The sequence below is a fragment of the Pinus tabuliformis genome, chromosome 4_2, assembly GCF_031772625.1.
Source record: "Pinus tabuliformis cultivar Carrire ecotype Pingquan chromosome 4_2, CPIR1, whole genome shotgun sequence".
Lineage (NCBI taxonomy): Eukaryota > Viridiplantae > Streptophyta > Pinopsida > Pinales > Pinaceae > Pinus > Pinus tabuliformis.
This window is the reverse complement of record NC_142304.1, coordinates 334997740-335025244: the sequence shown is the minus strand read 5'-3', so window position 1 is coordinate 335025244 and position 27505 is coordinate 334997740.

Sequence of the window (27505 nt, the reverse complement as noted above, 5' to 3'; positions counted from 1 at the left end):
ATATATATATATATATATATATATATATATATATATATATATATATATATATATATATATAAAGATACCATGATATCAACATCATACATGATAACATAAATTGTAACACCGACTATATACATGACAACAATACCCATTACAATGCATGCATACGACTGACGTGCATGCATTAAAATCACATACCGCCCATGTAGTCCAAGTATTTGAACTTGGAATCTCTAATACTTATATGTAACGTGACTCTCCCCACATTTACCTGCTTTTACAAGCCCTCTAGGTAAATGTGAAGCAAAGTGCTATTATAACATGCCCCAATCTCCTAGTTCCAGTCAAGGAAGTAGGGCCTACAACTTAGACTTACTGATCTTTCCCAAGAACTATATAATACTAAAAAGGTTGAAAAACCACCCTAGGTAACCAATCCCTAAGGTGGAACCTTTCTTTTTCTGACCTAGACCTATAACCACACCCTTGACACTATTTGCATGCAATTATGAGCCTCCAACCACACTCACAAGTCTTACTCCATGTAATTATGACAAATCTCTAGTTCTATGCCCGCGGTTTCGAGATATAAGCCACCTTTCTAGGATAGCCTCTAGACCATTTCCTAGTACTTCCTGTAACTTTCTAGAATCACATTTCTCATAACAAGAATGCTAATCATTCAAACTTGAAGCCAAAACTTGACCTAGACTGACTAGGACACACTAGCCATTTCATCAAACATATGGCAAACATGTAAGCTAAAGGTCATGAATGAATATATGAGAATAAATATTTGAATTTCATCTGAAAATCACTGAGAAGGTCTAATGCCCTGTCAAGTTGTTTCAACCACACTAGTTAGTCCATGCATTCATTGACCATTCATTAAATTATCAAATCATAACAAGAGCCATAGCTAGAGCACATCTTAAACCATTCTTATAACTATATCATTAAATATGACCGAACAACCATAAAATAAACATAACAATAGGTACAAATTCTCATAGATCACAATAGAAAAATATCTATCATTAACATATGCAAAATACAACCAAGTCAGGGTCTTCCACGTACCACCTGACCATAGATTGAGCTGGACCAAATCTTTATTTTTTCCAATCACCCACATGCCATATTCCAAGCATGAATGTGGGATCTTATGGGACAATCCAAGACATAAAAAACCAAGGGAATCCATAGGTTAAATAACCTCCACCCTCAAACTACCATGATCTCACCTAGATCGGTCTCGAGATAAAAAAAAAAAAAAACTGAACCAAGATTGGATGTCTCAAAATTATTCCCCATAAGTTGAGTAATTTTCCTATATCTTCCCACTTGTCGAGGGCTTCCTGGAGAAAATCATTTCCACCCCCAACTCTTGGGAATTTTCCTAAGACCACCTCACCCAATTCCAAAACCTTCCAAGAATCCAAAGCTCAACCAAGAAAAGAATCCCATCACACCATGGGTATTCAGGAAATGGAAAGGAAAGGTTGAAAACATTTTCAAACCCAAAAAAACCCATGCCAGTAACAACAAATGAACCAAATAAAAAAATACATGAACCATGTTCACACCTCAGCTAGGAAATCACACATGCAACCTATTACCTACAAAATATTTCTGCTGAAACTATCGATCCATAACAACCTTGGTCAAAACTCCATGTAAAAGATAATAAAGGAAAAAATAAGACCAAGGTCTTGGGACACGTATTCCAAGATGAATGGTGGAAAAAACATCTTAGTGGGTGTTCATTTAAGTTATTATGGATAAAGGAATTCTACAAAGGAAATGGCAAAGGATTTGGAAAGCAAATGACATTAATTGGCATTTTATTTATGAAATAATGGAAATTAGGAGAAAAGGAAGGTGAAAGGTCACAGGTTGCATGTGAGGAGGAAAATGAAGGTAAATAATGGAAATTGAAGAAAATAGAGGCCTCATTGATAAAAATGCTTCTGAGGATCACTGGGCAGGTTTGGTCAGTGTAATCTTTTTGTCAGTTCAGTTTTGGAGCTCTCATTCTATTCTCTCTCTCTCTCATACTCTTGGACACTTAGAATTTTCTTGGAGCACTCTTGGAGAGTGTGGCATACTTGGATGCTTGGAGCAAGAAGGAAAAGGAAGAGCGGGAAAGTGCAAGAGGACATCGAGATCAGCTTCTACACTGGGTTTTCTTGCAGGCACTGAGTTGCATGTATGTTTTCCTCACTAGCTTTGGAATGCATGGCATATGCATGTGGTATATTGGTCATGATATGTCATTAGCATGGAGGATTTTCTGGATTGACTGTGGATTTTTCTAGCCTTGCCATTTATGGAATAGCCATGGTGTTGTGGGTTCATTTCTTTGTTTTTCTAGTTGGTTCTCATGTTTCCTTTAGATTGGGTTGAGTTACTAGTTCCTGGAAGCCTTGGTTGGACAAATGCTCTAGAAGCCTTGTAATAGCTTGGGTTGAGTTACTAGTCCTAGAAGCCTTGGTTGCAAAAACTCCCTGGAATCCTGTGGTGGGTTAAGTTATTAGTCCTAGAAGCCCTGGTTGGACAAATGCTCTAGATGTCTGGTGGCAGCTATGGGTTGAGTTACTAGAAGCCTTGGTTGGAACAAACTCTCTAGAGCCCTGCAAGGCTTGGGTAAAGACCAATTTGGTGATGGTTTTTGGTGTCTGACCGTGAGGTGGAATCACTATTTGATGGGTTGAGGTAGTTTGGCCTCTAGAATCCCTAGTTTGGTTTTGATAGATTGTTTCATGAGATCCCAAATTCATGCTTGGAATATGGCATGGGGGTGACTGGTTGAAGAGAGATTTGGCTCAGCCATGTCTATGGTCGGGTGGTATGTGGAAGTCCCAGACTTGGTTGCATTTTTCTTGTGGAAATAAAATCTCTTTCCTATGGTATTGATGGGTAAATATTCTTATTTTATGTGGCTTATATGGTTTTTTTATGCTTAGCATCTCTGATGTTTATATGTTGGTTATGAATGAGTTTTATGACTGTCATGATGTTTGGCTCATATCATGTTTTTACTTGTAAATGAATGAACAATGTATCTATGGCCTAATAGATGAAATTGCAGCTAATGTGTTGAGGCATCAATGCTTCTTAGCGATTTTCATATTTTCAGTTCTACTATTAAAACCTGTAGCATTAATTTTTGTGACATGCTTGATGAAATTCCTATCATGGCTAGTAGGGGTCTAGTATAGTCCTTGTTGATGTTTTTGCAAATGTACGTTTGTTTCATTGTGATATTTCATTTCTAAACCGATCATTGATTTCTTGGTAGTGACCTAGGCTCTAGGCCTAAAAAAGTGGCACAAATCCTGGAGTCGTGGGCACAACACTCGGGAAAAATGTCCCCAGAAGCTCCCTTTCCCTTGCTGAGGGAGATTCTAGAGCCTCCGAGATGTAACCTTGTCTATATCAAGGGAGCATCCAGGGGTTTGATGCACAAAAACTTTAGTTGGTCTTAGGGGTTGGTTACCTGAGTGGTTGGGATGGCTCCTGGGATTTATGTTACCTATGTGAAAGGTCTATGTGATGTGTTCTGCTGGTTCCACTTCGTTAACTAAAACATAGGGAGCTGAATCATATCATAGTAACTTCTCATCACATGTTTACCCCGGTTGGCCAGTTACTCGGGTAAATGTGGGAGGAGGGTGTTACAGAGTGGTATCAAAGCATGGTTTCCTTCTCCTTAAGAGGTGTATGGTTTATATTTTCTTTGGGCATCATCTGATACCACAGAGTGGTATCAGAGCAGTTTTTGTTCTCTTTCGGTGGTGTATGGTTTCTGTTCTTTTTGGGTGATATCAGATACCATAGAGTGGTATCAGAGCATGGTTCAACCCTTGGACTAGATGGGCAAAATGTGTTTGTCATGCATGCATGTATGTTTTATATGTGCTTGTTGTGTATGCATGGTGGTGGTCATTGTTTTCATTGTGTCTCCATGTGGAATTTGATGATGTTGTTGTTGGGATGTGTTAGTCATGAATGCATGTCGGTTGTATATGCATTTTTTATGCATGTCAATGTTTAGATGTTGTTATGCATGCATTGTTATGGGAACGGTTTCCATGCATGAGGTCATTGTAGGCATTTCAAGTCATCATGATGTTGTTGGTATGTTATGATGCTGATGTTTTGACTGAGGTGAAGTAGGAGATGCAAATCATTAGAGTGAGGTTGTGGCACTAGACTTTGAGGTAGAGAAGATAGGCATACAAATATTGTATGTTTGGCATGCAGGTATGTTAGTTAATGAATTTTTATATGCATTTAGGTTATGTTAATGTTTGTCATTTTATTTTGTTGTGGTTACGTGCATGGTATATGATAGTGAATAAGTTTGGTTATATAGTCATGAATGATAGTAACTTGTTGTTATATGCATTGTTGTTGTTGTTTTATGTTAGTTAACTTGATGATTAGGGTTATTGCAACTAAGATCTTGATGTTATATGTATCACTCTAAATTGGATTGACCTATGCAGGTGGTTAGGGTTATGACATTTAGGTATGAGTCGACATATTTGTGATAATTTCTTGTACTAATCTAGACTAACTTTGCATATGTAATTGTTATGCATGAATGATAATTATTTATGAGTTTATGTTGTGAACATGTTAGCTAGTTACTGCTATGGATATCATGACTTTATTTATGGTTGAGTTGATATGTTGTGATATCGTGATAATCTAGCTTGATTGCGTAGACAAGATAACTTACCTTGAGATACATTAAGATATGAGTTTGCTTATGTCATATATTTGGTGCTTGATGATTTGATTATGTCGTTTATTTGGTGTTTGAGTGTTTGGTGTCTATTATGTCATCTAGTTGATTTATCTAACATGGTCTGCTTATAGTTAGTTTGAATGTTTGATTAAATGCATGATATGAGTATGTGTTTGTAAGATTGCATGAAGAAATGATATTGTCTTAAGATGGTCATACTAACACATATCTATTGAGACAAATGATATGTAATTGAGTGTAAAATTATGTATTATGGCTCATGAATGTGAGTTGATTTTGATTATGACATGGTTGTTAGACTTGGTAAAGGTTGATTTCCAAGTAGTAGATATGTTTCCTTGATCTTTGGAACATGTGATCGACATATGTGAATAGTTGCAGGAAACATGCTTGGTATTAGCATGACAAGGTAATAGTTGATTTGTTTATATAACTATCCATTGAACAATGTAAACTTTGAAACGAGAACTATAAACTCAAAATGGGAACTCTGGAAAAAAAACCCCGAAAAAACATCAAAAACAGTGCTAAAAATGAAAAGTGTGTATACTGGAACGATGATTTTATTTTTTATGGGTCAATTTTGAACATGTTTTAAAAATGGCAGTGACTACGAAATTTACTACGAAATTTTTGTGCAAAATATAGCTCCAAAAAGAAAGTGATGATACTGGAACAATGATTTTTTTTTTAGGGTCAATTATCAAACTTTTTAAAAAATGCTAGTAAAACCAAATTTTTATGTGCCAAACAAAGTTGTTTATGAGGAAAAAAACACATTAATGTTTTTGGAAGGATATCATTTTTCATTCCAAAGTATAAATTCAACATGTTAGATACAAAAGAAAAATGATTCCAGGAATTGCCCAGTCACCAGTCGGGTGGGAGGGCAGGCCGCTGGGGTGGCTCCAGCCCAGCCACGCCAGCCCAGCAACCAGCCTGCCCACCTGGCTGGTGGCTGGCCAATTCCGGGAATCGACTAGCCACTAGCTGGGTGGGCGGGCAAGCCACTGGGGTGGCACGGCTGGTGACTGGGTGATTCCCGAAATCTCCCAGCCACCATCCGGGAAGGTGTGCAGGCAGCCAGTGTCGCGCCAGCCCAGGCCGTGCCACCTCGGCAGTCTGCCCACCCGGTGGCTAGGTGATTCCCGGAATCGCCCATCCACCAGCCGGGCGGGCGGCTGGTGGCTGGGCAATTCCTGGAATCGCCTAGCCACCAGCCGGGTGGGCAGGCGGGCCGTCGAGATGGCGCCAGCCAAAGCTGTGCCACCCCGGCGGCCTGCCTGCCCACTCAACTGGTGGTTGGGTGATTCCTGGAATCATCCAGCCACTAGACGGGTGGGTGGGAAGGCCACCGGAATGGCGCCAGACTAGGCCGGGCCACCCCGGCGGCCCGCCCACCCACCCGGCTGGTGGCTGGGTGATTCGCGCCACCCCGCCTGCCCGGCTGGTTGGTGGCTGGGTGATTCGCGCCACCCCGCCTGCCCGACTGGTTGGTGGCTGGGTGATTTCGGGAATCACCCAGGCACCAGCCGCCCGCGCCCGCCCGACTGGTGGCTGGGTGATTCCGGGAATCACCCAGGTGGCTGGAATCACCCAGCTACTAGCAGCGCGCCCGGCTGGTAGCTGGGCGATTCCCGGAATTTCCCAGCCACCAGCCGAGTGGGTGGGCGGGCCACCGGGGTGGCGCGGCTTTGGCTGGCGCCACCCCGGTGGCCTGCCCACCCACTCGGCTAGTGGCTAGGCAATTCCGGGAATGGCGCCACCCCGACGGCCCGCCCGCTCGCCTAGCTGGTGGCTGGGTGATTCCCTCCGCTCGGCTAGTGGCTGGGTGATTTCCAGAATCACCCAGCCACCAGCCGGGCAGACCACTGGTGGTTGGGTGATTCCCAGAATCACCTAGCTACCAGCCAGGCGGGCGGGAGGGCCGCCGGGGTGGTGCAGCCTAGGGTGGCACCTGTCACGCCCCTACACCTACGGTAGTCTTCTAACCGCTTGTAGCAAGGTGCGGCACCACCGAACGCTTTCTTTTCACCAATACTAACATTCGTGGACTACGCCTACTTTCACATTAACATACTTAGCTTGTGTTTCACAACTAAGTAAAAGCAATTATCCTTTATACTTAATGAAGCCCATACTCATTCATTATCATCATGCAATTAACCGAGAACATCAAAAATTGCAAACAAGTATAAAGGGGAGGGGCAACTCCTCGTAATGTGAGTCTGCCCGACAATATATTATATCAGTTTTTCAATAATACAATCATCAAGTATACTTGGCAAAACTTCAAGTCTATAATTAGAATATTTTACAACCAAGGCATAGAACAACCTTTTACAATCATGTGCACCCTTGCACAAAGAGAAGTGCTCACCCGAGCCTCTTATCCTCTCTACCAAGTCCTGCACATACAACCCGAACCTCGGCACGCTTGCCTACACTCCAACCAGCATAAGAAATCCCAAATATGCACTTAGATAACCTACGCATGAGATATGCGCAGTCCTTATCTCTCTTGCGCAGGTTTTACCCTTCCTTCATGCGCAGAAGTGAATGAGAGTTCGTTGTAGAAATGAGCCTCATGCTCCACTAATATATACCATACTCAACGTATGCTTTAAGGGGGTGTGCAGCCCCGTGGCCGACCCCATAAGTTAGCACATACACCCACAAGTCACTCCATAAGTCGGCTTTGCAAGCATCGTTCAACATCACATATATGTATATGCTCAACACTTAGTCGAATTAAGTGTTTTTCCTTATCGTCGCATTTTATGTCACATAGTGTCGTAAGATTGTTGCATTTCCTCCGCACAAGTGTCGCGCCCATCGCACACTTTGTCCACGCGCCCGTGCGCCCACCCGCGCGCCCGCTCTCATGCACGAGTTGTCGGTGCCCATCGCACTTCGCTCACGAAGGCCTTACATCCTCCTCCACCTGAAATCGTTGTCGTCCTCGACAACATATCATCCCGGTAGCCATCCACCAAGATCATCATCATCCATGATGTTGACTCCTCCACACAAAGAAAACATCCTTTCAACATATGTAGAGCCTCATCTCCATCATGCTTTGACTTAGTGACCAACTGCCACCAAGCTCACCATACCAAGGTATGTACCTCAATGGTATGCTCTCCACCAAATGTCATCTCGATCCATGATTATTGATCTCCTGTCTTCATCATGTGTCCCCATGTGAACTGCTGCCATGATACTCCAACATAATGCCAACACATCTCTGCCCACTGCTAGCCCTCATGCCTGAACTAGTCGGATGGCCAGTCCAACTACCACGCTCAAATCATGAGAGTGAACATCCTCATGCCACCATTAGTCATTTCTCAAAACATCCTGCCACATCCTTGACTCATCAAGAATCTATCTCCATAATCCATGATTAGGTCTATGGAACTCCATCCACCTCATTTGCAACATGTTGTCCATGATGTTTGGTATCAATGTGCTACAAGAAATTAGCCACATATATCCCAACATCATCATGTGTGTCTTCTCCATGTGAAGAGATCATCTCCTCAAACCCGACTCTCGATGTGCCACATCTAGGTCCATGAAGCAACCCTTCATCATATCTACAATGTGCCATCCCTCAAGTCTGCCATAGAAACAAGTATGCACTTGTCTCATCTATCCATGTGTCAAAGTAGTTGAGTCTCGGCTCAACCCATGCCCAAGTCAAGGCATCATCATCATTGTAACTCCATCACTCCAAAGTGTCTCATATCGATCCTCTACATCAAGTCACTCTTCCAAGCCATGCCCATACATGTACTTTGGAAGTATACATCCCATACTGCATCAAAGTCTCTTGACCTCAGCTCCTCAATGCATCAGATCCTCTAAGCCCACCATATATGAAGTCCCTAAAAGTCACAAAAATCTCATGTCATAATGAGCTCCATAAGTCATCTCCAACCAACATCTCCATGTAGTAGGAATGCTCCATAATCTGCTCACAATTCCATCCAAGTCCATGGTCTTGTTGTACATAAGTGCACAACCTCTCCATCAGCTCACAAGTAATAAGTCTCCATGTCACATTAGCAATCCCATCTACACAACGTCCCTACCTTGGCACTCCTCATTGGATGTCCATGACACCTCTACAAGTGCTCCCACATAATGTCCCTGCATAAGACTGCCATGCTCCATGCCTCCAACCTGATGTCCATGACTAAGTTGCCCATGTAGTCCAACCAAGTAGACTCATCACAACCATCATCCATCCTCATCCAAGTTTAAAATTTTTGGTCTAGTGAACTCGGTCACTCAACCATATCATCATGTCATGAGTCCCTCCACCATAGCTCCTCCACCAAAGTTTCCACCAAGACTATCTCTTGGTTTCGGCCATGAGAAGTCCACTCAAGCATCATCATGTGTGCCCTCCAATCTGTCCATGAGTCATGCCGGGCACTTAGCCAATCTTCCATATGGCTAAAGCATGACCCATTCCTCCACAACGATCATTATGTTCCTCCCTTGTCAAGGGCCTTTTTACCTTCTGCCATAAGGTCACAAACAACCCTAACAAGTCCTGCAACAATCAATAATCCTTGCTTCTCCATACAAGGTCTCATCCTAGTCATCCATGGAAATATCCTCCATAGCATTGGCAAACTGGCTATGCCCTTCCCTGCATATGGTCCATCTACCAAATGCTCAAATGAAACACAAGTATCAATACTTACTTCATCATCATGAGGCTCTTCCTCATTCATCCATGTCCACAAACTGCACGATCCTGGTCCAACTTGATCATCCTCAAGTTCATCCTCCATCATGGTCATGTCTGCAACATCTTCAAACATCACGGCTTCCTCTTCCTGGTCAGCACAATCTGCAACTTCATCTTGCTCCATTGTCCAACCAAGTTGAAGAAGCTCATCTTCAATATTCTTCTCCAAGACTTCAAGTTCTTTTTGGATCCGGGGCTTCTCTTCCTTCAACCTCTTCAACCTGCATAAGGTAAGCAAGAGCTTCCCTTCACCTTCTCCCAAAATTTCCATGCCTTGTCATTCAGCTTGGTCCAAGCACTAAGCTTCGCCTCTGCTAAACCTGCTTCCACTGTCACGAGCAACCTTGCTCAAACCGAGTCTTGAAACTACCTTCAAATGCTTCAACACCTGAATCTTGTTCAAGTCTCAATACCTGTCATCAACTTCAAACCTTCACGAGCAAACCTTGCTCCGATAACAACTGTCACGCCCCTACACCTGCGGTAGTCTTCCAACCGCTTGTAGCAAGGTGCGGCACCACTGAACGCTTCCTTTTCACCAATACTAACATTCGTGGACTACGCCTACTTTCACATTAACATACTTAGCTTGTGTTTCGCAACTAAGTAAAAGCAATTATCCTTTATACTTAATGAAGCCCATACTCATTCATTATCATCATGCAATTAACCAAGGACATCAACAATTGCAAACAAGTATAAAGGGGAGGGGCAACTCCCCGTAATGTGAGTCTGACCGACAATATATTATATCAGTTTTTCAATAATACAATCATCAAGTATACTTGGCAAAACTCCAAGTCTATACTTATAATATTTTACAACCAAGGCATAGAACAACCTTTTACAATCATGTGCACCCTTGCATAAAGAGAAGTGCTCACCCAAGCCTCTTATCCTCTCTACGAAGTCCTGCACATACAACCCGAATCCTCGGCACGCTTGCCTACACTCCAACCGGCATAAGAAATCCCCAATCTGCACTTAGATAACCTACGCATGAGATATGCGCAGTCCTTATCTCTCTTGTGCAGGTTTTACCCTTCCTTCATGCGCAGAAGTGAATGAGATTTCATTGTAGAAATGAGCCTCATGCTCCATGTTACACAAAAATATCGTCACCATGATTATTTGCAGTCAGTATGGGTATATCATCACTTGTACTGTCCTCCTAAGCAAGTCTAAGACCTCAGCTCTTCAAATCAAGCTTTGGAAGTGGGAGAAAGACATTAAAAATCAATGTAACTCTGGTTCCGCACTTTCTCTCATGGTCACCTGCGGTCTCGCACCTTCTGTGTACAAAAGTTGCGTACCTACCCGCTCTGTTCCTAACAGTGTAGGTGCGGACCCCTGTGAAAGTCAAAAGGCGCAATTTTTATCTTAAAAAACTCACTTTGGGTTAATTCTAGAGTTTTCTAGAAGGAATTTTGACGTGGATTGTTCGCTCTGAGGTGGTTCATGCATCCCAAAAGAGAAGGAGCTAATCCCTTGACTAAAGGAGCTATTCCTTTGAAGGAGGGCTTTATCCCTTTGAAGGAGGACCTAGTAACTTCCCTCCATTGCACTATAAATATAGGCATTGGGGTGAGGACTAGAGAGGTTAGAAGCTGAACATTTTGAGGGTAAATGCTGGTGAAATTAAGACTCTTTGGTTGAGCTTGAGAGGAGAGATCACATACCTCTTGATTCCATTGGAGAGTGAGTGAAACTTGTCAAAGTAGAGGAGACATCTTGTTGGACCCTAGGAGGAGCTTGTACAGTGTCAAGGCAAAGGTTGTAAGGTTCTTCTTCTTTTGAATTAATACAATCAAACTCATTTTTCTCAACAAGTATATTATGTTATTTGTTTCATGGACTCCTTGACTTTCATGTTAAATATGTTTTATGCAATTGGTTTTTCAGGTGCTATTTAATTTGTTTGCCTTGTTTGTGTTTGCAGATTCGCGAAAAGGAGCTCATTTGGATCAAAGGAGCGAGGGCATCCACAAGCTTGCGTTGGACCAAAGGTAGGCCCTAAAAACACTTGTTTGCTAATTGTTTATTGAAACATATTTAGAGAAAGATAGTGTCTGGTTGGTTTGCTTGTCATTAGGTCTTCTTTAGATTCTAGGAAGGTCTATCTTGTCCGCAAGATCGACTCATTCCGCGCGACAAAATGGCGACTCCGCTGGGGACTTGATTGTTTTCCTTGTCTATACTTTGACCTGAGAAACTGTATTTTCTGTTTCTGTTTTTGACTTGATGATTGTGGGATTGGGTGAATTTAGTTAATTTTGAGTTAGTTTTCATTTTTCATAGTTTTGGGAGAGGTACGCACCCTCTGAGTTAAGCACAGTGCGTACCTGTATGCACTTTTGCTTTGTGCACAGAGCGTGGACGCACCTGTGTAAATAGGTTGCCTGCGTACCCTGTCAAAAATTTGAAAAATTTTAAAATTTTCTCTTTTTTATCAGTTTAGAATTGGTTTGTAGGTTTTAGCCATTGCCCAGACCTTCATTTGACTTGTCAGAAACTTTCCTTGGTTAATTCCATTGGCATTCCTGCTTTAAGCTTTTATCAATTGGGTGTTTTGAGTCTCTTTTTTGAGAAATTCTAAATTTGATTTCCTTTGGTCATTACTTGGAGGTTTGTCTCAGTCTTTTGAGTGTTTTTATTTTTTGATCTTTGGAACTCTCACCCAATTTTCTCGACTTGCACTTGATTGGTTCTTAGATTACATTAGAATCGTCTTGTATTTGAGAATTCTCTTGCATAGATCACATTTGCATAATTAGAATTCTCATTTTCAGAATATGAATGAAAAATGTGCATAGATTACATTTGCATACTTTTCAAGTGAATTGTGCATAGATTACAATTGCATAGTTTACATTCTGAAAAATCAATCGTAGATTTAGATTAGTTTTCTTTGATTTGAATTTACACAAAAATAAAAATAAATAAATAAACTATTTTGGAATTGATTTGCATTAGTTTTTCTTGATGAAATTAGTGCATTAGAGAATTTGTTATATTTTCTCTTAGTGATCAATTTTTTGCATTGTTGGAAGTGAATGGAAACTCTCTCCTTACTTCAGTTAGGATTCATCGAATTGAAAGGATTACATTATCATATTCGATTGCATTCAGTTTTGAGTCGGGTCATAACACCATTGGTTTCGTATCCATTTACCCCTTTGAGTAATAACAGCCTAAATAACACAACGCTTAATTAAAATTCATCTAGTAATTTCTACATTTCTAGGGCTTTGATACACCAACATAGCTTAGGCTAGTGTCTTGGAGTAGGAGAGTAATTAACTCTCCAAAACAGTAAAAACAAACAAGTAGTTGTATCTTGTGGTAGGGAAGAAATCCAATTGTTGCATTTATGCTCTGGGAAAGCTCCTCTTAAAGGAGAAGCACGAGATCGTGTCCGAACTAGTGTGGGAATCAATCCTTCCTCATTGGGAACGACGCCAGATATTCACGTATTAAAAATGGTAAACCTCGGATTAACCATTGTCGAGGAGCCTGGGGTCACTTGTTGGTAAACCTTGGATTATGTCAAGGAGCCTTCAAGGGGATTGAGCTTGCTACTCTGCCCTTGCGTGTGTATCGGATCGTAGACTGTTCCCCCAGGTATATTTGTTTCAGTTGGTAACCTTAGTGGCCATATTATTTAGGATTCTTCCTAAGGTGACAGTGGTGGGAAGATCCCACTGTACCTGGAGCAGACGTCGACTAGACTCACTTGGATTTTCTGGGGGGTTCTCTTCACTCGAGACGGTTTAGTGGAGGAACTTGTGCCAGTCTATACATTAAGCAGGCTGTTGGGGTAACTGTTCCAACTGCCATTTCTGTATTGGATTCTGCGACATTGGATTTCATCACCAACTAGTGTTTTCGGTACGGAAAGTTACTGTTTGTGTATGGTTTGACTCCTAGATTTGATAGCGCATGTTAATTTGTTTGTTTTTACTTTTAGAGACCATAGGTGTGAATTGTGAATTGTTAATTTTAGTTTTAAATTCACTGAAGTTGAATATAATGGAAACTGTTTCGGAATTTACCGACCAAGGAACCCCTCTTAACGAGGATCCTAGTACTTTTCCTTTCTTTGGAAATGTTGGTCGTCCTTATATGGCTACTTTGTCATTACCTGGATTTACAATAGGATTACCGATATGGTTATTTTCAACTTCGTTGACCCCAAATACTCCAATTGTTCCACCTCAATCGAATACTTCACCTCAACGGAGTTCACCATCTCAACATCACTAACCTTCTGTTGACCCTTTACCTTCTTCACCTAATTTTTCTTCCTCCATTTCTTCCTCTTCGCTTGGTAAAAGCCTTGATGCTAGTAACCAGGTGGCTAAGAAGAAGAAGAAAGGGAAGAAGAAGAAGAAGAAGAAGAAGAAGCAAGATAAGAAAGAGGTCAACCAACCAACCACGACTGTAAGTGTTAGTTGTGTTGAGGAAAACTCCGACATGCATCGTAAACCCAAATACCCTTGCAGGCTTTGTAAGGGTGACCACTTCCTTATCAATTGTCCTGGTATTCCAAAGGTCTTGGAAGTATGGTCAGAAAAATCTCATCAACTTTCCATTGATCCATCAACCAGTGATAGTCAGGTTCCTGGGAAAAAGGGTAAAGTTAGGTTTCCTTGTAAGTTATGCAAAGGGAGTCATCAAACTCACATTTGCCCTCACATGGATGAAGCCTCAAAATTGTTGGAAAACCTTACTGTTCCACAGCAAGAATTTCCAACTGGTTACCGTAAAATTTCTCCCAACCTACCGTCAACTGACGGAGTGATTGATCTAATTTCAAGTACAGTCGATCACACTTTTCCATTGGAGAGTGAAACTCATGTCACTCAGGTTGATGATCCATTAGTTGATCAAGTGGTCGATTCAATTTCACATTCGGTCGATCCCACTTTCCATTTAGAGAGTGAACTTCATACCGCTCAGGTTCTTTTTGTTACATCAGATTCCTCTACGCCGGGGAGCATTTCACCTGTTTCTATGGAACCCCCTCCAAGTACTGAGGTCTTTTCCTTTGATTAGAATAGACTGACAGAACCTCGTCTTCGTTCCTCCATCCCTTTCCAAATCATTGTCAAGGTTGGTGCTAGGGAAATGCATTGCACACAAGTAGATGAAGGTGCTTCTGTTAGTATTTTATCCTCAACTGCTTGGAAAGCTTTGGGTTCCCCTCAACTTGTGCCTATTACGCAGAATCTAAAAGCTTTTAACAGAACCATTAGTGAACCTTTAGGGATCCTTCCTAATTTTTCCATTACCTTGGAAGGTAAAACTGTCTGTATTGATCTTATGGTAGTTCGAGGTCCCTTGGATTTCAATTTACTCCTTGGGCGAGACTATGTTTATGCAATGAAAGCTGTCGTATCGACACTCTTTCGCGTGATGTCTTTCCCTCACAATGGAAATATTGTGACTGTAGACCAACTTTCGTTCCCTAGTCTTGCTTCAACTACCAATAATATGACAGCCCCAAATGTTCCTGATTGTCAAGTGGTATCTACCTCGCCACGGGTTAATTATGTGGCAACTGGTCCCATGTTTTCAGCTACCGATGTAAGTGAGCCTCTCACTGTTTGCTCATCTTCCTTTGATTTAGATCCGGTAATTGACATGGAAAACTCTATGGGATTTCTTGAACACGATGTTCTTATCCCTCTTGAGTGCCTTGACATGTGTTCCTTCCAAAGAACTATTCTTCCTTCTGATGAAGACCTCTTGGAAGCCATGATCAAGGTGTGTCCATTGACATGTCTTTCTTCCAGTTGGAACCCATGATCAGTGAGTTGCGAGGATAGTTTTTTCTTGTATCAACCTCGTTAAAAAATGAATCAGGTGTGAGGAAAGTTCCTTTTACTGTGTCAACCTCGTTAAAAAATGAATCAGTGTGTGTGAGGATAGTTTGTTCCCGTCTCAACCTCGTTAAAAAATGAAACTGGATGTAGCAAGGATAGTTTTTCCTGTATCAACCTCGTTAAAAAATGAAACAGGTTGTTTGAGGATAGTTCTTTTCTAGTGTCAACCTCGTTAAAAAATGAATCAGTTGGTTAGAGGAGAGTTCCTGTTACTGAGCCAACCTCGTTAAAAAATGAATCAGTGTGTGCGAGGATAGTTTGTTCCCGTCTCAACCTCGTTAAAAAATGAAACTGGATGTAGCAAGGATAGTTTTTTCCTGTATCAACCTCGTTAAAAAATGAAACAGGCTGTCTGAGGACAATTCTTTTCCTGTGTCAACCTCGTTAAAAAATGAATCAGTTGGTTAGAGGAGAGTTCCTGTTACTGAGCCAACCTCGTTAAAAATGAATCAGGTATGAGGATAGTTCTTTTCTTGTGTCAACCTCTTTAAAAAATGAAACAACTCCCTTTTCAAGTTAAATCTTGAAAGTAAACCTTCATTCCATTCACCTGGTTGAATGCAATGAAGCTTGGGGGGCATGTACCTCGCTTTGCATCATTATGCTGGGGGCATGCGAACTTCTGGAGCATAGTTCCTTGTCTTGTGTCAAGATCATTAAAAAATGAAACAAGGAGTCTGGAGCATAGTTCCTTGTCTTGTGTCAAGATCGTTAAAAAATGAAACAAGGAGTCTTGAGCATAGTTCCTTGTCTTGTGTCAAGCTCTTTAAAAAATGAAACAAGGGTAGGTTATATAGGTAGATTGTAGAGAGTAGAACCGAGGATAGTTTTGTTCCTGTGTCAACCTCGTTAAAAAAATGAGACAGGGTGTTAGAGGATAGTTCCTGTTACTGAGTCAACCTCATTAAAAAATGAATCAGGTAGATTTTAGGATATATAGGTAGATTGTAGAGAGTAGTTATGAGCATAGTTCCTTATCTTGTGTCAAGCTCGTTTAAAAAATGAAACAAGGGTTTTGAGGATAGTTCTTTTCCTGTGTCAACCTCACTAAAAAATGAAACAACTCCCACGAGTCTTTCCAAGATTTCGAAAGTAAAACTTCATTTCATCCACCTTTGAATGCAATGAAGCTTGGGGGGCATGTACCTCGTTTTGTGTCATTATGCTGGGGGCATGCGAACTTATAACAAGCATAGTTTTTTGTTTCAAGCTTGCGTAAACATGAAACCAAATCCGAGCATAGTTCTTTTCCTGTGTCAAGCTCGTTAAAAAATGAAACAAATCCTCCTCTATTTGAGTCGAGAGTTTGACTAGATCTCATAAATGTTAAGTTGTATATTTAGGTTAGTTATTTCAGTTTTTTGCATAATTTTCTTACAGTTTTAGGTCGAGTCTTTCAAATGATCTCATAACTAAACCTTCATTCCATCCAGCTATTGATTAATGTACTTAGTTGAATGAAATGAAGCTGGGGGGGCATGCGCTCTAGCAGTTATGCTTAGGGGGCATCAAGCACAGTTTTATCTCTGTTTCAAGTTTGTGTAAAAATGAAACTATTTTCAAGCACAATTTTATCTCTGTTTCAAGCTTATGTAAAAATGAAACTATTTTCAAGCACAGTTTCCTCTCTGTTTCAAGCTTGCGTAAAAATGAAACTACTTTGAAGCATAGTTTTTCTCTATTTCAAGCTTTGGTAAAAATGAAACCTATCTCGAGTCAATTTCAGTTATTTTCAAGACTCGTTAAACTCATGAAAATCCCGAGATTATTTTGCTATATTTCATTCTCGTAAAACAAATGAAAATGCCGAGTTCTTTCTGTCTTTTCCTGCTCGTAAATTAAATTGAAAGTTGGCCATATGAGTACATTTTTATCATTTTTTCAAACTCATTAAAACTTACGAAAAAGTGAAAACCATGAGTACATTTTTATCATTTTTTCGAACTCGTTAAAACTTACGAAAAAGTGAAACCTTAGAGTCATCTTTAAGCCCTTTTCTGACTCCTAAAATATGAAAAGATTGCCGAGCATTTCTTTTACACTCGTTAAAACGGAATTAAAAGACGGTCCACTTACAGCTCTTTTCTGACCGTAAAAACATGAAAAGATTGCCAGATTTTTGTCATTTCGAATTCGATAGTAGTTATAAAACGACGTGTCGTTGATCACTTTTTTACTTTTTCGGATCAGTGACACTAATAACGAAAAGTACTCCTTGGTCGTAAAAGATCAAGGGGTTCTCTCAAGTATTATTTTATACTTTTTTGGACTTGGGAGACACAAATTTACGAAAAAGGTCAACCCTGGAGTCTTCTTAAGTTTTTTCAGACTCTCTAAAATTGAAAAACGCCGAGTTTCTCCTATACTGGACTCGTTAAAATTTCACAGTAAAGGACCTATTCAATTACAAACAGGAACGAACCACTCCTTCTTAGGGTTCAAATCTAAACTAAGTTGGACTCATCCGAAGGATGAGCTTATAATCAAGCAAATGTTATCCTCCTCAAGCTTGTCAAAAATAAAGAGGTACTTGCCAGAAATGGTGGGGGAAAAGAGAGAAAAATAAGTCTGTTTGTCATACCTTGTAACCACTCTTGAACACGAAACTTTTATTCACCTGGGTTGGGAAATCCTTTGCCTAACAGTTGATCAAACCACATTGAAAGTCTTCAGCCAATTTCTGGGTATTAACTTTGGGTCAATTGTTACCAAGCCATCTGTCGTGTCGTTATGTGTTCAAGAGGTCACTGCCAATAAGCCATTCATCTGCAAAATATCTGTCATCCATCTTTACCATCCCTGAGTCAGTCCTTGTAACTAAATTTCTTCAACTTGATCTATGATTTCGTGTTGTGGGCTTGCCTACGACGGATTGCTTTCTATCGACATCAACTCATTATCTAGAAAGATGATCTAGAAATCGTCAGTACCTTGAGATCTGCATGCCTCAATGGAAGGTTTCTCGCCTTTGACGACAGTTTACATCATTGACTTTCGGTCGAAGGATTCCGTGATATGTTCGACATCAACACATTTTCTCACATCTCATGGATTGTACTGGGTACTTTGAGAGCCATTGACATCACTGGTGGTTTCTCTCACACTTGTTAACAGTTGACATCATTGACTGGTAATCAAGTGGTTTCTACCATGTTCGACTTCAACACATTTATTCGCATGGATAGAATCATACTATTTCGGCAAATAGAAATGAAGACCCTAGATCTAGTTTCCACCATCCAGGCTGCGAGGAATTTTGTATTCATTATGTTGTGGACTATTCATAAACAGATGGCTGCGTCCATACTGTGTTCACATGAGTCTATACTTATGATGTTTTACAAGATCATTCCTATATCAGGGCAGTAGATAGTTTTCTAGTTAGTTTTGATCTGAGTATGGGAATGCCTACCTCAGCGATGATATGATCTCATATATATATCTTGCATTGAATGTTTTTACAGGTTCCGACCGGGCTCTCCACAAGATAATCCTCGAAATGATAAAGTACTTCACTCTTCCTATATGATAAATGAAATCCTCATCTACTACAGACTTCGCACTTTAGGGGGCAATCTGTTACACAAAAATATCGTCACCATGATTATTTGCAGTCAGTATGGGTCTATCATCACTTGTACTGTCCTCCTAAGCAAGTCTAAGACCTCAGCTCTTCAAATCAAGCTTTGGAAGTGGGAGAAAGACATTAAAAATCAATGTAACTCTGGTTCCGCACTTTCTCTCATGGTCACCTGTGGTCCCGCACCTTCTGTGTACAAAAGCTGCGTACCTACCTGCTTTGTTCCTAACGGTGTAGGTGCGGACCCTTGTGAAAGTCAAAAGGCGCAATTTTTATCTTAAAAAACTCACTTTGGGTTAATTCTAGAGTTTTCTAGATGGAATTTTGACGTGGATTGTTCGCTCTGAGGTGGTTCATGCATCCCAAAAGAGAAGGAGCTAATCCCTTGACTAAAGGAGCTATCCCTTTGAAGGAGGACCTAGTAACTTCCCTCCATTGCACTATAAATACAAGCATTGGGGTGAGGACTAGAGAGGTTAGAAGCTGAACATTTTGAGGGTAAATGCTAGTTAAATTAAGACTCTTTGGTTGAGCTTGAGAGGAGAGATCACATACCTCTTGGTTCCATTGGAGAGTGAGTGAAACTTGTCAAAGTAGAGGAGACATCTTGTTGGACCCTGGGAGGAGCTTGTACAGCGTCAAGGCAAAGGTTGTAAGGTTCTTCTTCTTTTGAATTAATACAATCAAACTCATTTTTCTCAACAAGTATCTTATGTTATTTGTTTCATGGACTCCTTGACTTTCATGTTAAATATGTTTTGTGCAATTGGTTTTTCAGGTGCTATTTAATTTGTTTGCCTTGTTTGTGTTTCCAGATTCGCGAAAAGGAGCTCATTTAGATCAAAGGAGCGAGGGCATCCACAAGCTTGCGTTGGACCAAAGGTAGGCCCTAAAAACACTTGTTTGCTAATTGTTTATTGAAACATATTTAGAGAAAGATAGTGTCTGGTTGGTTTGCTTGTCATTAGGTCTTCTTTAGATTCTAGGAAGGTATATCTTGTCCGCAAGATCGACTCATTCCGCATGACACTCCACTAATATATACCATACTCAATGTATGCTTTAAGGGGGTGTGCAGCCCCATGGCCGACCCCATAAGTTAGCACATACGCCCACAAGTCACTCCATAAGTCGGCTTTGCAAGCATCGTTCAACATCGCATATATGTATATGCTCAACACTTAGTCAAATTAAGTGTTTTTCCTTATCGTCGCATTTTATGTCGCATAGTGTCGTAAGATTATCGCATTTCCTCTGCACAAGTGTCGTGCCCGTCGCACACTTTGTCCACGTGCCCGTGCGCCTGCCCACGCACCCGCTCTCGTGCACGAGTCGCCGGTGCCCGTCGCACTTCGCTCACGAAGGCCTTACAGCACCACCCTGGTGGCCTGCCCGCCCGCCTGGCTGGCGGGCCGCCGGGGTGGTGCAGCCTAGGGTGGCACCACCTCGATGGCCCGCCCACCCGCCCGACTGGTGGCTGGGAGATTCCAAGCCGCCCCACCCTGGCGGCCCAGCTACCCGCCTGGCTGGTGGCTGGTTGATTCCCGGAATCACCCAGCCACTAGCTGGGCGGGCGGCTGGTGGCTGGTTGATTCCGGGAATCACCCAGCCACTAGCCGAGAGGGCAGCTAGTGGTTGGTTGATTCCGGGAATCAACCAGCCACTAGCCGCCAGCCCCGTTGGTGGCTCCGCCCGACTAGTGGTTGGGTGATTCTTGGCCGGCTGGTGGCTGGGTGATTCCAGGAATCAACCAGCCACTAGCCGGGCGGCTAGCTCGTGGCTGGTTGATTCCTGAAATCAACCAGCCACCACCCGGTCGCCTGCTTGGTGGCTGGTAGATTCCTGGAATCAACCAGCCACCAGCCGAGCGGCTAGCTGATGGGTGGTTGATTTCGGGAATCACCCAGCCACCAGCCGGCCGGGCGACTGGTGGATGGTTGATTCAACCAACCATTCCCAGAATCAGCTAGCCACCAGCCACCTGCTCGACTGGTGGCTGGTTGATTCCGGGAATCACCCAGCCACCAGCCGGGTGGTTGGGTGGTGGCTGGTTGATTTTTGGAATCAACCAGCGACCAGCCGCCCACTCGGCTGGTGGCTAGGTGATTCCCGGAATCAACCAGCCACCAGCTGGGCTGGCGACTGGTGGTTGGTTGATTCCGGGAATCAACCAGCCACCAGCCAGCCGCCCGGTTGGTGGCTGGTTTATTCCACCAGCCAGCCGCCCGGCTGGTGGCTGGGTGATTCTCAGAATGAACCAGCCACCAGTCGCCCGCCTACCTGGTGGCTGAGGGATTCTGGGAATCAACCAGCCACCAGTGGCTGGATGATTCTGGGAACTAACCAGCCACCAGCCGGGGGTGATTCCGGGAATTAACCAGCCACCAGCCGCGTGGGCGGCTGGTGGGTGGTTGATTCCCGGGAATCAACCAGCCAGCAACCGGCCGGGAATCAACCAGCCAGCAACCAGCCACTAGCCGGGCGGGCGGCTGGTGGCTGGTTGATTACGGGAATCAACTAGCCACCAGCTGCCCGCCCGGCTCGGCTGGTGGCTGGGTGATTCCTAGAATCACCCAGCCACCGGCCAGGCGGACGGGTGGTGGCTGGTCAATTCCGGGAATTAACCAGCCGCCGGCCCGGCTAGTGGTTGGTTGATTCCCAGAATCACCCAGCCACCAGCCGGGCGGGCAGCTGGTGGTTGGTTGATTCAATGAATCAACCAGCCATCAGCGGCCCGCCCGGCTGGTGGCTGGGTGATTCCGGGAATCAACCAGCCTTTAGTGGCTGGGTGATTCCGTGAATCAACCAGCCACCAGCTGGGGGTGATTTCGGGAATCAATCGGACACCAGCCGGCCACCCGGCTAGTGGCTGGTTGATTCCCGGAATCACCCAACCACTAGCTGGCTGGTTGATTCCGGGAATCAACCAGCCACCAGCTTGCCACCCTGCTGGTGGCTAGTTGATTCTGGGAATCAACCAGCCACCAGCTAGCCGCCCGGCTGGTGGGTGGTTGATTCCCGAATAAAGCAGCCACGAGCTGGTCGCCCGGCTGGTGGCTGGTTGATTCCCGGAATCACCCAGCCACCAGTCGGGCGGGCGGTTGGTGGCTCGTTGATTCCCGAAATCAACCAGCCACTAGTTGCCCACCCGGCTAGTGGCTAGGTGATTCCGGGAATCAACCAGCCACCAGCCGGGCGGGCGGCTGGTGGGTGGTTGATTCCCGGAATCAACCAGCCAGCAGCTGGTCGTGAATCAACCAGCCACCAGCTAGGCGCCTGGCTGGTGGCTTGTTGATTCCCAGAATCACCTAGCCACCAGCCGAGCGGGTGGCTGGTGGTTGGTTGATTCCCAGAATCAACCAGCTACAAGTCGGGCGGGCGGCTGGTTGATTTCAGGAATCAACTAGCCACCTGCCACCAGCCGAGCCGGGCGGGCGGCTGGTGGCTAGTTGATTCCCGGAATCAACCAGCTCCCGGCTGGTGGCTGGGTGATTCCTAGAATCACCCAGCCACCAGCCGGGAAGGGCGGGCGGGTGGTGCCTGGTTGGCCGGCGGGTGGATGGTTGATTCCCGGAATCAACCAGCCACCAGCCGCCCGCCAGCCTGGCTGGTGGCTGGTTGATTCCGGGAATCAACCAGCCACTAGCCGCCCGCCCGGCCCAGTTGGTGGCTGGGTGATTCCCGAAATCACCCAGCCACCAGCCGGGCGGGCGAATGGTGGCTTGTTGATTCTGGGAATAAACCAGCAACGAGCTGGGCGGGCGGCTGGTGGCTGGTTTTTGGTTGATTCCCGGAATCAACTAGCCACCAGCCGCCCGTCCGGCTGGAAGCTGGTTGATTCTCGGAATCACCCAGAATCACCCAGCCACCAGCCGCCCGCCCGGCTGGTGGCTGGTTGATTCCCGGAATCAAAAGCAAAAGGAGAGATAGTTAACATTTATCAAAAACCACAATTATTGGTTAACTATCTTATAGACATTTGTTCAGATGAAGGAGATTGGGTTCTGGATTTATTTTCTGGCTCAGGTAAGTTTTATTATATGGAATTGAATTTCAATATGTTATTTTTTAATTAATATGTCATTGTACTAATTTAGTTCATTATTTCTTTTGTGCTTGATAATTAGGTACAACGCTAGCATGTTGCCTTCAAAAAGGAAGAAATTGCATTGGAATTGAAAAGGATCCAGTACAGTGCAATTTCATTCAGCAAAGAATTAATGTTCTTCAATTTCTTCCAGATGCAATGCAAGAAATTGGGTTGCATAAAGGGGACTTTAGTGAATCACGTGTGGAAAAAAAGGAAAAGGAACCCCAACCACCATTACATGGAATGTTTGGAAAGACATACATTGTGAGATTCGCAGACATCAAAGACCCATTAGAAGAGGAAAGTGAGCAAAAGGAAACAGAAAATATTGTGGAAGAAGACAATGATGAAACTCTAGAGGACGAAGAGTTTGGATTACGTGACATTGTTGATTAAATTTAAGTTATGCTTGTAAATCAAGCTTTGCAATGTTTTGACTTTGACATTTTATGAGAAGAATAAACACTCAATTAGGGTTGTTATATGTTCAATATTTGTAATATGTGATTTTCGCATTGATTTTTAAGTTAATCATTATTTTTTGAAAAAAAAGTGATTACTATTTTTTTTGACATGAAATTCATAAAAAAAACTATTATTTAACCATTTTTAGTTAAAATTATCGTATAAAAATTGTGATTTTGACATGTCAATTCTAGAAAAAAATTATCAAAACGTGTAGTTTTTTAGTTATATTTATGTTAAAAATGGTTATTTTTATGTCCATTTTTAAAAAATATTGTTTTTTAGAAACAATTATTTCATGTGGATTGAAAAATTAATTAAAGATGTATAAATATGTAGAATATCGAAAATTCTAAATATCGACCTCCTAATTTAAAAATGCAAAACAATAAAAACCTCACTGAAAAAAGAAAAGTTAAAATTAAAATAAAAAACAAGAAAATGTGAAGAAAACGGCAACTTCAAAAATGATCAAATTTACAAAATAATTATTTACATTTTATACATTAGAAAATTTAAAGCCAAAACACAGGTCTTTTAAAAAAAGGGGGTGATGCAGAATACTCACTTTTTTAAATCAGCATGAAAATCACTACCATTCTAAAACGATTCTAAAACGTAATGTACATAAAAAAATTAAAGTGCCAAAAACTATGCTCTAAAAAAACATGTTCATTTTGCATCACCCCTTTTCAAAATCAGGTCACTTTTTTTCTATCTCTACGAAACGGGTAACAGTATCAGTTCCCGTTTCAAAGTTTACATTGTTATTGGGTGATGTGACAGTACATAGTAAGACACAATTGTAGTGAGGTAAAGGTAAAAGAAAGGAATTGGGTGAGAATTCCTTTGGCTATGTTTGGAAATTACCATTCCAAATGAGTGATTGCTTTGCATCCAAGAAGTCTTATTAACCCTAATTTGTCTGAAATTATGTTGATATGTGCTATATTCAGGGACATGTATTTGATAGGTATAACAACTGGTGTCTAGTTATAGATATATCAGTGAAGGGAATTGGAGTCCCTTGAGACATGGCACATATGTGTTCAGCTACAAGGAAATGTGCTTGGGATAACAAGGTAAGCTAACTGGTATATTTTTATATTTATTTATACACTGAAAATTATGTGTTTATGGTAGTGTGATGTAGGGAGTTGCATGGCAAGAGAGGTTGCCTTGAAATCTAGAAGAAGGCTCGGGTTGAGCTTTCCTTGGGAACCATGGGATTGAGTCATGGTGTCTATTGTTAGTCTTGTGCTTTTAGTCTTTTGTGATTTGTTGTGCTTGATTTGTGGCTTTGTTTATGTCTAGGGTATGGCCATACGACTTTGTTTGTGGTTTCGTATTTTTATTGGTTTTCATGGTTTTCTTCTTGCTTGCTTCTTGGTATTTCCTTTTATGTTTTGAGAGTCTTGGGAATTGGTTAGGAAAAGAGAAAATTTAGTGGATCTCAGGGAGAGATGAATGGAATTTAGTAGGCAATGTAAGACTCAGATGAAGCTGGTGCATGTATAAGGGTAGCTGAAGGCAAGAGTATGACATCCGATTGCGTTGGTTGGGTCCATTAAGATAAATGAATGATGGAAGGACAATCATGAGAAAGGTATTAGGAAAGGTAAGGTAAATATATTTGAGTCGTCATATGCCTTGGCTATGTTAGGAATCGTTGTTCTCAATGTTGTGTGTGCTGTGAAGAGATAAAGGGAGTTCTCTTAACCTTGACCTTATGATATCTGGTAATTATGTTGTGATCATGATTACACTAATGTATATATATGTATATATGTATGTATGTATGTATGTATGTATGTATGTCATGTCTGGAAGGGTCATCATGGATCATGATTGTTTTATGCTAATGTTTATATGTATATATGTATGTATGTCATTGTCTGACATGATCATGATTATTTTTATGCTAATATTTATATGTATATATAAATGTATGTATGTATGTTGTTGTTTGGCATGGTCATTAGGAATCATTCTTGTGGAGGAATGATTGCTTACACAGGTGAATGACATGAAGAGGTTCCTAGTTTATGAGGAATCAAGTGGGAAGAGTAGCCATGACAAATCTACGAGGTTAGTATCATGTGGTTATGAGTTGATATTATGTGATTATATTATGTCTATGTTATGGACATGCTATACTAAGGGATACATCAGCGGAATGAAATCAATATGATCTTCGTCATGCTAGGATAAGCATGGATGGCAGAGAGACACTCGAAGAAAGGTTGCTTGGTAGAGACAATGTGGTTTTGGATGTGTAGTGCTACTGTCATGTATATGTTGTGCATATTATACATTCAGTTATTGTACCTATGGTGTTGAGTGCCTGCTGTATATATAGTGTTGTGTGCATATTGCATATGTAGTGCGGTGTATAGATGGTGCTATGTACATGTTGGATATTTGGTGTCGTGTACATATTGTATTGTGCGCATGATGGATATATGGTGTTGTGTGCATATGTGATCCAAATTTAAACAGGAACGAAAAAAATTATAGATATAACCATAAATACAAAGATGCAAAAAAAATAACACTTCCATTCATTAATATCAAATAATGAAATATGCTTACAAACAAAATGGAAATGAGACTAGCTCGACGATGGTAGCTTACTTCTAAGAAGAGATGTCGTGGCTACATGCCTCTAAACTGAGTTACAATGAGGCTCGAGCCTTTTTATTATTGAACAATAAGAGAAAACCCTAAACAACCAAAACTCTAACCCGAGGAGATGTAACACCAAGAGTTTATGGGCCCATTGGGGTTATTTGGGCAGCCAACTTCCGGGGGTCGTAACTTGGTGACATTATCTCTTCTTGACGCGCATGATACATTGTTGGAAAGGTATCTATGAGGACAAAAAACAAAAACATGATTTCAATAAAATTGTGCTAAGGAATATTTCCAGAAAAACATCATTTAGGGCCTCAAAACGGCTTCGGAAGTTCAGGACCCGAAAAACTGCCAAAAATAGTAAATTGTGCTACAATTAAGCAAACTGAAAAACTAAACAAAACAATGGTGGGGGTCCAAGTGGAATAGGAGGGTGTCCACCAATATCCTCCTAGATCATTCCTCCCCCCCTTTGGAAGCAATGGTCTCCATTCTTTTGAGTTCCTCCATGAGATGGGGAAACTTCTACTGAACTTGGTCCCTAATGAGCCATTTTCCTTGGTGTAGGAGTTGACCGGCTTTGACAACTTGATATAGTTGGATCTTCTACTGGAGAGTGTTCTTGATATGTGTGTCTGTTGGGTCCCTATAATACTAGTAATTACCCCATTACTATTGTAGTTATACCCCGTATTTATATTATTGTGCCCCTATTACCCCCATATTGTTATTTCTGTGCCCCATAGAATCCCTCTATTATTATTTTTGTGGCTTTATATTATTATTGTTAGGTTGGCTGGATTATATTGTGACTCCTTAGACTCCTATATATAGAAATAAGGTTTTGTCATTCGTATTGTTATCACAAAATCAGTACTAAGGGCTGCAGCCAAGCAAGATTTCATGTAACTCTTTCAACAAGACTTTAGACCAAGGATTAGCCTCCTTGATCAGAGAGGGCTCTCTCACAGACTTTTGATAAAAATCAATCACAACAACAGATGGCTAACTCTTTACAAATTCATGAAAACAAAGCTGGTTGAACACATATCAAATTGGTCTTCATTGGGCTATGGAGTCTTACACATTTAATAAACAAAAGCACAATCATTTCATGGAAGTCAAGGCTCTTTGCATTAGATGTTCAAACATATCTCACACAAACCACAGCTTGCCAAACATACAGGAATTCAGAGCATTAGAAATGAATTCTGAGTGATTATGTTATAACAAGGCTGTAAAAGAACATATAAGAGAAAACACCACCATCATATTTGAACAAAATAATCCATTGAGAATCTTGAGAAGAAACAACCACTGTTTT